Source organism: Toxorhynchites rutilus, chromosome 2 (genome assembly GCF_029784135.1).
Source record: "Toxorhynchites rutilus septentrionalis strain SRP chromosome 2, ASM2978413v1, whole genome shotgun sequence".
Lineage (NCBI taxonomy): Eukaryota > Metazoa > Arthropoda > Insecta > Diptera > Culicidae > Toxorhynchites > Toxorhynchites rutilus.
In genome coordinates, this window is record NC_073745.1 from 338,617,340 (window position 1) to 338,626,470 (window position 9,131).

Sequence of the window (9,131 nt, forward strand, 5' to 3'; positions counted from 1 at the left end):
CGTCAAGCCCGTTTCGGTTATCATACCCTCAATTTCGACTATGTGAGAGGGAATGTAAACCCGATACTCAATTGTAAAATGCTGATCAACAACAATTTTGTTTGCGTCTTTTCGATCAGTCACGACAACTCGTAATTTGTTTGGTCTAACCTTCGAAATTTCCGAAACGGAGGTATACCTTGCCAGATCTTTCGCGATCTGCATGACTCTCAACGCCTTTCCATTTGGCTTAGGCCTGAAGAAAACAACCCAGGGACCAGTTCCGGGTGTATCTTCTGGATAGACCTTTACACGGGGAGTGGGAATAACAGGAAGGGAAGACGAGGACGGGGATTGAGAGGGATCGGGGACAGTAGAGTGGGAAGGCGAAGGTTGAGAAAGAGCGGGAAGAACAGTGTAGCACGGTACTGATTTCGACTTTTGGAAGCCCCTCGTTTCGTTATTTTGAATTTCAGATCCAACACAATCTCTCCTGTGTGGATCTGGGATTCTCTCTTCTTTCTATGTATTGGATGTTTGGCAACGCGAGTGCCGCTCCCGATTTTAGATTTGAGCAACTAGCCAAAATGGGTGCTGGATGTGACTGGGCGGCTGTTTTAGCCAAGACACCCACCTACCAACACTCCGAAAGACTCATGCTTTCCTTTTTTTTGCTATTTTTTCATTTGGATATTTCCCCCAAATGGCAGAGTCTTTCGGCGGGGTTTTCTTGTTCTTCAAATTTCAAAACCCGGCGAGCGCTTCGACTTGAACTCTGCTCGGGAGGTTAAAGGGTATCGCCCGCGAATGCTTGAATGCGCGACCAATGAAAGCGCAGGGGAATTTCGGTATGAATACAAAATAGTTAACATCGTTAACTATTACGTAATTCCGGTTCCAATGAATGTCTCGCTGATCTGAGGATCTTGAGATATGCTTGCCATTCCGACTTCGAAAGTGAAAAAGGCAGGAGCGGATTAGTTTGTTCTGGTGTCGCGAGTTGAAATCCGAAGGTAGATTTTGGTGAAAGGCTACATGTGCTAGTCAGTATGATAAAGTTTCATTTTGTGATTTTTTTTATTTTCATATTTAGAATAGTGATTAAATTTAGTCCAGTAGTTGTTTTCCGTGAATTTAACTCTCCGCTTGTGTCCCCATTGAGCGGAACTGAAGGTAAGCTTCGGCATGTGACATGTGGCTAGCATTAATTTTAATTGTGGCCTGTGTGTGGTGTTCTTTTGACTGTCGTGTGTAGGAAAAAGCCGCTTCTGACCCACGATCGGAGATTGGATTTCCGCCACCTTGTCCGTCAATTCTAGTGGCCGCGCGGAGCGCAAACCATCACTCGCGCATCCAGGGAAGGCGCATCACGACACATCTACGAGTCGAACGCGCACTCAACGCCTACGGACTTACCATTCATCGCCTGGCGTGGAACGGCGATAAGGTAGATTCTCCACGTAAAACCTAGGTAGTGTGAGTAGAAAACTATTTTTACCCTAAAATAACATGCGCATGTAGGGTTAAAAGAACCAAAGAATAAAACCACACACAACTAACAACGCCACACAACAATGCCACATGCCATCGAAGCGTAGAGATTTACCGACGGCGCGCTTATGCTGATCGCTATTAATAAAGGGTTACACAAGATGCGAAATTAGGCTTTGTAGAATAATCGCTGGACTTGAATCAATGGGTCCGATGTTCGAATCCCGTAATAGTTAAATAAAATTGTTCATGTAGTTATTATTTTTCGTTAATTGGAAGTTTCGAAGTAAATGTTGTAAATATAATTAAAACTTGTGGGATAATATGTTGAGTTAGCTGAATAAATGTTGTGTGATAACCAATAATTAGATGTAGACGGAAGTTTTGTGCATTTACTGGCTAGCGGTGTAGCCTAAAAACCCGAATAAATATCAGATAGGTCACGAGCCCAGGGTTGGGGCTCCTCTTCTGTTGTGGACAACTTTTCAACCCCCGCACCTCGTCCTCTGAAACTTCAAGGTGGGTGGGTTTGGCATCATTGCGTAGGTCCAATGATGAGAATTTTGGCATAAACGGTGTTCATTGGAAACAACCGTATTGCCTCTGTTGCCTGAATTGTGGAACGCGGACAAACGGTGTCGCGGGTCCTTCTTAGCGCAGAAGAGTCGCGGAAATAACCGGGTTTGTGAGAAAAAGGACAAACCCGCCCTCAGTGGGTGTCTCATTGCCGGGCAAGGATAAAACACGGCGGTCGGTCTCCCTCGCGGGAGTGGCGCTTAAGCCGACCGCTTATCTGCGCAAAATCCCCGGTCGCGACGAACTCGCGCGCTTCCCCGGCGTCGCGGGTTACATTTGGCGCCCAACGTGGGGCGCGCTTTCCCGGCGTCGCGGGTTACAACAGAGGGAGAAGACGAGGTTGAAGGTAGAGTGGGATCGTAATGGGCAGATGGGAGATTTGCTAGTTTTTTGGAAGGAGGCTTGGTAGGGTTAGCTGACTCGTCCCCAGAAGAAGTATCTTCCGTATTTGGAACACGTTTGAGTGACTTTTTTTTATCCGTTAGGAGGGAACTAGAGTCAGAGACCTCCATATCCGAAGTTCCCCACTCTCTGCCATTTTAAAATTTGAACTTATATTCTAAGTATTTTTTTAAACAATATTTCACAATAAAATAATTCACAAAAACAAAAAAAAATATATAATTATTAAATATTTTCTCTCAGTATATTTAATGTTATTCACCTATGAACGCACTCCAGTGCAGATGAACGGGAGCGTGCTGAAAGCTCGTTGGTGGTGGGAATGTGCCTACGACACCACTACACACAGTCGTCGGTGAAAGCTTACCCGCACTGTCACTGTTGGCACGATGACTCGGCGAAATCTCCAATGTCGGCGAAGCAGCGACAAACCAATGCTTGGCTTTCCGAGGATGAAAGCCTCTATCCACTTGCAGGCAGGGCACTTCACTCACTATCCAAATAGCGAAATGGACTCTTCAGCGGCAAAAAAAAACAACAATCACGCGGTAACCGATAACGGAACTTAGACGCGACTCTCCTTCGTCTGGCTACTTCGGGCAATCGGCGAAGAATATGATCATCACGTCGTTGTCGCAACGAAAATCGTCACGGACACTGTTGCCATATGTGATTCTAGATGCTTTGAAGGTTATAGAACAAAACTAGACCATTCATTCGGTCAGGCATTGTTGTTGATATTTAATGCCACCTACAATTTTTGAAGGATAACTGTGCAGCATCTTTACTGATTTAGAATCTGTTCGATTTTTTTGTTTCAGATAACCAGAAGGGTAGGAATCGTGTACACCATGGCACATTTTTTTCCTGTAACTATTCTAGTTGTAAACATTTTCTCTCCGTTCAATTTTTGTTTTATTGCGAAAAGATAGACGAACAAATAATGATATAATGGATCGTAAAAGTAATCTTCGTTTTATTTTTACGGAGCTCGAAAAAACGTCCGAAACTCATGTCTCTACACTAAAATACCCCCTTAAATGTCCCAATAAATTTATATGAAATTTGTAAGTGGTAGCTAATAAACTAAGCTATCATTGGATACCATAAAATTAACATATGGTTGCTTTCCAAAGCCATGAAAAATTATCAAAGTTGCTGTTCGATTTTTCGAACACTCGGTACGATATCGGTTAATCGCAATAACCTCTCTACTTTTTCCACTGTGGATTGCAGTAATGGGCCCATTTTTCATACCCAAACCCAATCTGATTTAAGAAATTTTTTGACGTTGGAGCAGTTGCTGTTTCACCAACTAACGCCGTTCGATGTGTCTCGGTTTCGATTCGCAGGAGATTCGATTCCTGTTCGCCGAGTCAGGTCTGATGATTCTGCTAGTTTCCGTTATATTTGACTTGAATCCTCCATGAGGAAGTATCTCCAACTTTGCATCTTCAAACGTTTTCATAGTCGTTGCCGTTAAATGCCATTAAATACTGTACTATTGTATGGTCCCCCTATGTAACTTCACACGAAGACAGAATTGAATCTGTACAAAAACAATTAAAAAAAGAATAAAGCACCTCGTAAACTAGGCTGGTCTTCATATCATCTCCCTCCATATGAAGCACGTTGTATGCTTATCAATATTAAAAGCCTAAAAGAACTCTGCCATGATTTATTGATATCATATCACAACGAGTGGACTTAGAAGAAATATTAGGAAACCTAAATTTTTACGTACCGATTAGACACCTAAGAAACCCTAACATTTTCTACATCGATTACCGAAGAACGAATTATGCCAAATATAGTCCCAATAATCGTATGATGAGCCTCTGTAACGAACACAGTGAAACAATTGATGTAACCATGTCAAGGTCAATGCTTAAAGACTATCTGAATAGAATAAGATATAGTTAAATTTCGCTGTAATATTTGGGCAGCATATTTAGTCTACGTAGCGTAGACTGACGAAATAAATAAATAAATAAAAAAAAATTTTAATTATGTAACTTTTTTTTTTTTTTATTTAAATCGTTTATTTTTACAGGCTCAGTTACATAGGTTTAAAGGAGCCGAACTCCTTACTGTATTGTTACTAGTATATATACATTTTTCCTTAATTCTAATGTTAATAATATAGGAAACCGATTACTCGCGGTCAACTCGAGTTTAGAAGGGTGACATATTTTCTTCAGGAAAAGGAGGGGATATGAGGATATGTTGACAATGATCACACTCACACTCATCACACTCAATTCTTAAACCTATCTTATATCTAATATGTATTTACATTTCATCTTATTCTTAAGAAGGGATCCGATCTCTCACAAAGGAAAAGGAAAAGGAAAAACTAAGGGTATAAGGACAATCACACACGAAGATCGATAGCTTTAAGGAATACATATATTTGGGACATGTAATCAAGGTCTAACCGAGCCAACACGTCTCTCACCGGCATCATGGGCTGCCTTCCTCGGGCCCGAAGGGTGACTACTAAATTCGATCTGGCGACAAGATACAGCTCGCACGACCAAACAACGTGCTCGATGTCGTGGTAACCATGGCCACAAACACAAAGATTGTTGTCGGCAAGATTAATACGAAAGAGTAGCGCATCTAACGAACAGTGATTGGACATGAGTCGGGAGAAGGTGCGAATAAAGTCCCGACTCAAGTCCAGACTTTTGAACCATGGTTTGAGGCTAACCTTAGGGATAATCGAGTGGAGCCACCAGCCCAATTCATCTTCGTTCCATTTGCGTTGCCAGTTAACTATGGTATTTTTGCGGACTAAAGAATAAAATTCATTGAAGGCGATTTGACGCTGATAAATATCGCCTTCAATTGCACCTACCTTTGCTAATGAGTCAGCCCTCTCATTACCCGAAATGGAGCAATGTGAAGGGACCCAGACAAAGGTAATGACATAACAGCGTCTGGATAAAGCACTCAAAATTTCTCGTATTCTCTCAAGGAAGTACGGCGAGTGCTTTTCCGGCCTCACTGAACGGATAGCTTCGACAGAGCTAAGACTATCCGTTACAATGTAATAGTGTTCAACAGGTCGTGAGGCGACGCTGTCCAGCGCCCAGTGTATCGCTGCCAATTCAGCAATATACACTGAGCAAGGATTCTGAAGACTGTGTGAGGTGCTAAAAAATTCGTTGAACACTTCAAATCCTGTGGACTCATTCATAGAGGACCCATCAGTAAAGTACATATTATCACAATTGATATCCCCATACTTTGCATCGAAGATCGTTGGAACGATCCTCGATCGAAGATAATCTGATGTTCCATGGATATCCTGCTTCATGGACAGATCAAAATGCACAGAGGAATTGATGTAGTCAGGAAAACAAACACGGTTGGGAATATACGAAGAAGGATTAACCTGCATGGAGACGAATTCATGATATGAGCTCATGAATCCAGAATGAAAATTTAGCTCGATCAGCTGCTCAAAATTTCCGATCACCAATGGGTTCATAACCTTACACCGGATGAGGAACCGAAGAGATAATAAATTGAAGCGATCTTTTAGTGGGAGTACGCCTGCCAAAACCTCGAGGCCCATGGTATGCGTTGAGGGCATACATCCCAACGCGATTTTTTTTTCAATGGGAGCCCTGAGTTTTGAACTCACGATCGATTGCTTACTATTTTATTATGTAACTTGTTAAAATCCTCTTCTAAATTAAACGGATAAATTATCCAGCCAGCTCTCTTTAGTTTTTTTTAGTAAGCAGTTTTAAGTAGTATTAAGAATGTATCGGTCTACAATTTTGATTGACGACAATAAATAAATAAATTAAAATTAGTCCGATCGCTACTCCTTCCTGCTTCGTATTGAATTAAATTTCGGAGTCAGTGCAGAAATGAGGAAGATCAAATTTAATAGAAATCCGCTGTTACAGAACCTAATTATTTATAATTACTGTCAATGCCAGGAAGAGCATGTTTCCGATTCGATAGCAATGCGTCTTCACCGAATGGGGGAGAGATTTAAAACTACGCTAAGAAAATTCGAAATTTGCTTTAAAAAAGCATAATCTTTCATGCGATTTACTGCAGGATTCTACTCAAAGTCTCTTCCCAGAAGAAGCTTGTCAAACAACATGTGAGCATGTGTGTCGCCGAGTTTAACCATATGAAAAGACATCCGCGTTTCACCCTTTCCCATCGAATCCTGCCCCCATTCGGCAGCAACATTCATGCTATTCAACCACCAAGCTATTGAAGTCGTGTTCTTGTATACTTTCGAATCAGGCTCCCCGAAGCTCCGTGAAGCAGTTTTCATCTATTGAAGGAGCGAGTCTTTCGGCTCTTCTATACCTTCGGTTCCTTCGCATCGTCGTCTAATTCAGCGATTCTGCCACCCTCCCACCTGGGGCAAACACATTCCTAGCTGGCAGATCAACATTTCGCCTGTGGCAATCAGATCACGACACGATGCGATACTTTATTTATATTCACATTAAAACTCAATTTCTCTGGCTGGCTGCCTGCCTACTCTCTCTCTTGCTGGCGGCGCAATGGCTCAGGAAGACTTAAAGATTAAATATGTGTTGCCATTCATTGGTAATGCTTCAAAGGGACACGAACGGTTCGCAGCCTCACGAGGTGTTTGTGTGTGTGTGGGTGGATGTGCGTTCGTGTGTCAGGCTCGATTCTGACGGCTGCCTCTCGTCGGTCTTTTTGCGTAGGCTAAAAAAAGCAACTGTTTACATTAAAGATTAGCGCCCCTCGGGGCGCAATAGTCGTGCGATAAATAATGCATCACTTAATTATTTTGTTTGTCGACTTTTACGGTAGCATTTTACTTCGAAAAAAAAATGGCTTGTTATTTGTGGTCTACGCAGTCGATTACATTTAATGCCAAACACGGCAAGCAGTTAGTTTTAATTATTCTTCCAGTGATTACGTCCCCTGTTACGAAAGCTATTTTCTCGAATAAATCTTTCTCTTTCGTGGCATTCCAACCGGGTGGCGGTGCAGTTAATGCACTCCAACTAAATTGGTGAGTGGCTAACACCTTCTAACGAAGCCGAATCGATGTCTGTGAAATATGAATATCTTTATTACTAATGGTCACGAGATGCATCGGAAGGTTATTCTTAAATTCGGGATCGCTATTAACTACAATTAACCAGACATTCCTGACGGCGTAATAATCGTAAAACTCAAATAACCAGCAGGGGTTGAGAGCTCCCATCATGAAGTCAATCGGGTCGGCTGGAATAATTAGCGAATTGGGATCGCCAGGCTTTCCAGGGTGCGCCTCCCATACCACTCACAATGTTCGGGTAAACGATTTGGACACGACCATTGCTTGGGATGATTGCTTTTTGTTTCCCCAAAAAATGGTGGGTGAAATGTTTGAGAACAAATAAGCGCTCATCATTTCGATTCATGTTACCTAATCAACTGGAACTAACAAACAGTGGGCGTGAATGGGCGCGTGTGGATGCGTGTAGGTGTGTTTACATATGATCTATTCATAATTAACCATCGTTTAGATGGTTGATCGACTTTCAACGTAGCGCATTCGTTATTGGATATGTATGATAACGTTTATAATTACGTGCCAATGGTTTCCAATTTAGCAAGTTAATTGCGCGCGTAATAGTAGCAACTATATTTTCAATTCCACATATTAATTATTCAATCGTAATATTTTTCACTTTGAAATAAAATATATCGGTTGACCTATGGGTGTGTGAAACTTGAAGTGTTTACTTTTATTTTCGAAATGTAAGTTATTACATTTCCTCGGTTCATAATTGGCATGCACCTACCATAATCTATTAATTTTGGCTCCTCTATTATCGCACTTATACCACACGAGTCAGTTGAAATTATGTGCTCATCCTTCCGGACGTGTGTGTGTGTCACAACCGATTTTAATTTACAGCAATTCGTTGGCACCGAATGATCGATTATTCTCGGTGACCGGTACCGGGAATATATCCTGCTCGTCTTCACTGGAGCATGTCTTCGTGTATTTTTTTCTGATGCAAACGTGACAGCGGGAAGTTAATATCTGGGAAGTTGTCTGATTTGTAGTGTTATAAATGCAAATGTATACACATTTTCCAATCGAATAAATAATCATTAGTGACTTCAACTGCTCTATTGAAATTTCTGTATTTTCGAAATATCACACAGAGAAGGTAAATACCCAATATTCAGGAAAAATGGAGAATTGTAAAAATAAATCGAAATTCTGAAACATACACAAAAATAATTAAAAAACATTCCTTTCAAGGTTCTATTAAGATTTTAAACCGAATCAAACTCTTTGTGGCTGTTCAATATATGCTTTTTTATGTTATGGGTTTAAAGACAAAAAAACGCTTTCGAACTGAGATGGACATAATGGAAACATATGAAAAAGGTGTTAGAAAAAAAAACATTATCTAGAGCAGGGGTGGCCAAACCTTTGGTCAGTGCGGGCAACTAATTGTTCAAATGTCAGGTCATGGTCTACCAGCGTATAATTGTATTAAGTATTCTAGTCTAGAAATCTGGAAAAAATCGATTTATTTTTCTAATAAGTATATAATGATAAATGAATATTAAAATAATTATCGGATACTACATGACTGATAAGTTTTCACATTATTTTCTTTAAAGTGATATTATTAAATACTAGCTGACCCGGCAAACGTCGTCCC

At 41.0% G+C, this 9,131-nt stretch overlaps 1 long non-coding RNA gene across 1 annotated transcript; it reads left to right on the top strand.

The window, feature by feature from the left end:
* Positions 1–483: 483 nt before the first annotated feature.
* On the top strand, positions 484–1,488 carry LOC129771568 (uncharacterized). Its single transcript, XR_008742408.1, has 3 exons — positions 484–992; positions 1,073–1,152; positions 1,235–1,488. It is a non-coding gene; the product is annotated as an uncharacterized LOC129771568 (long non-coding RNA).
* Positions 1,489–9,131: the final 7,643 nt, after the last annotated feature.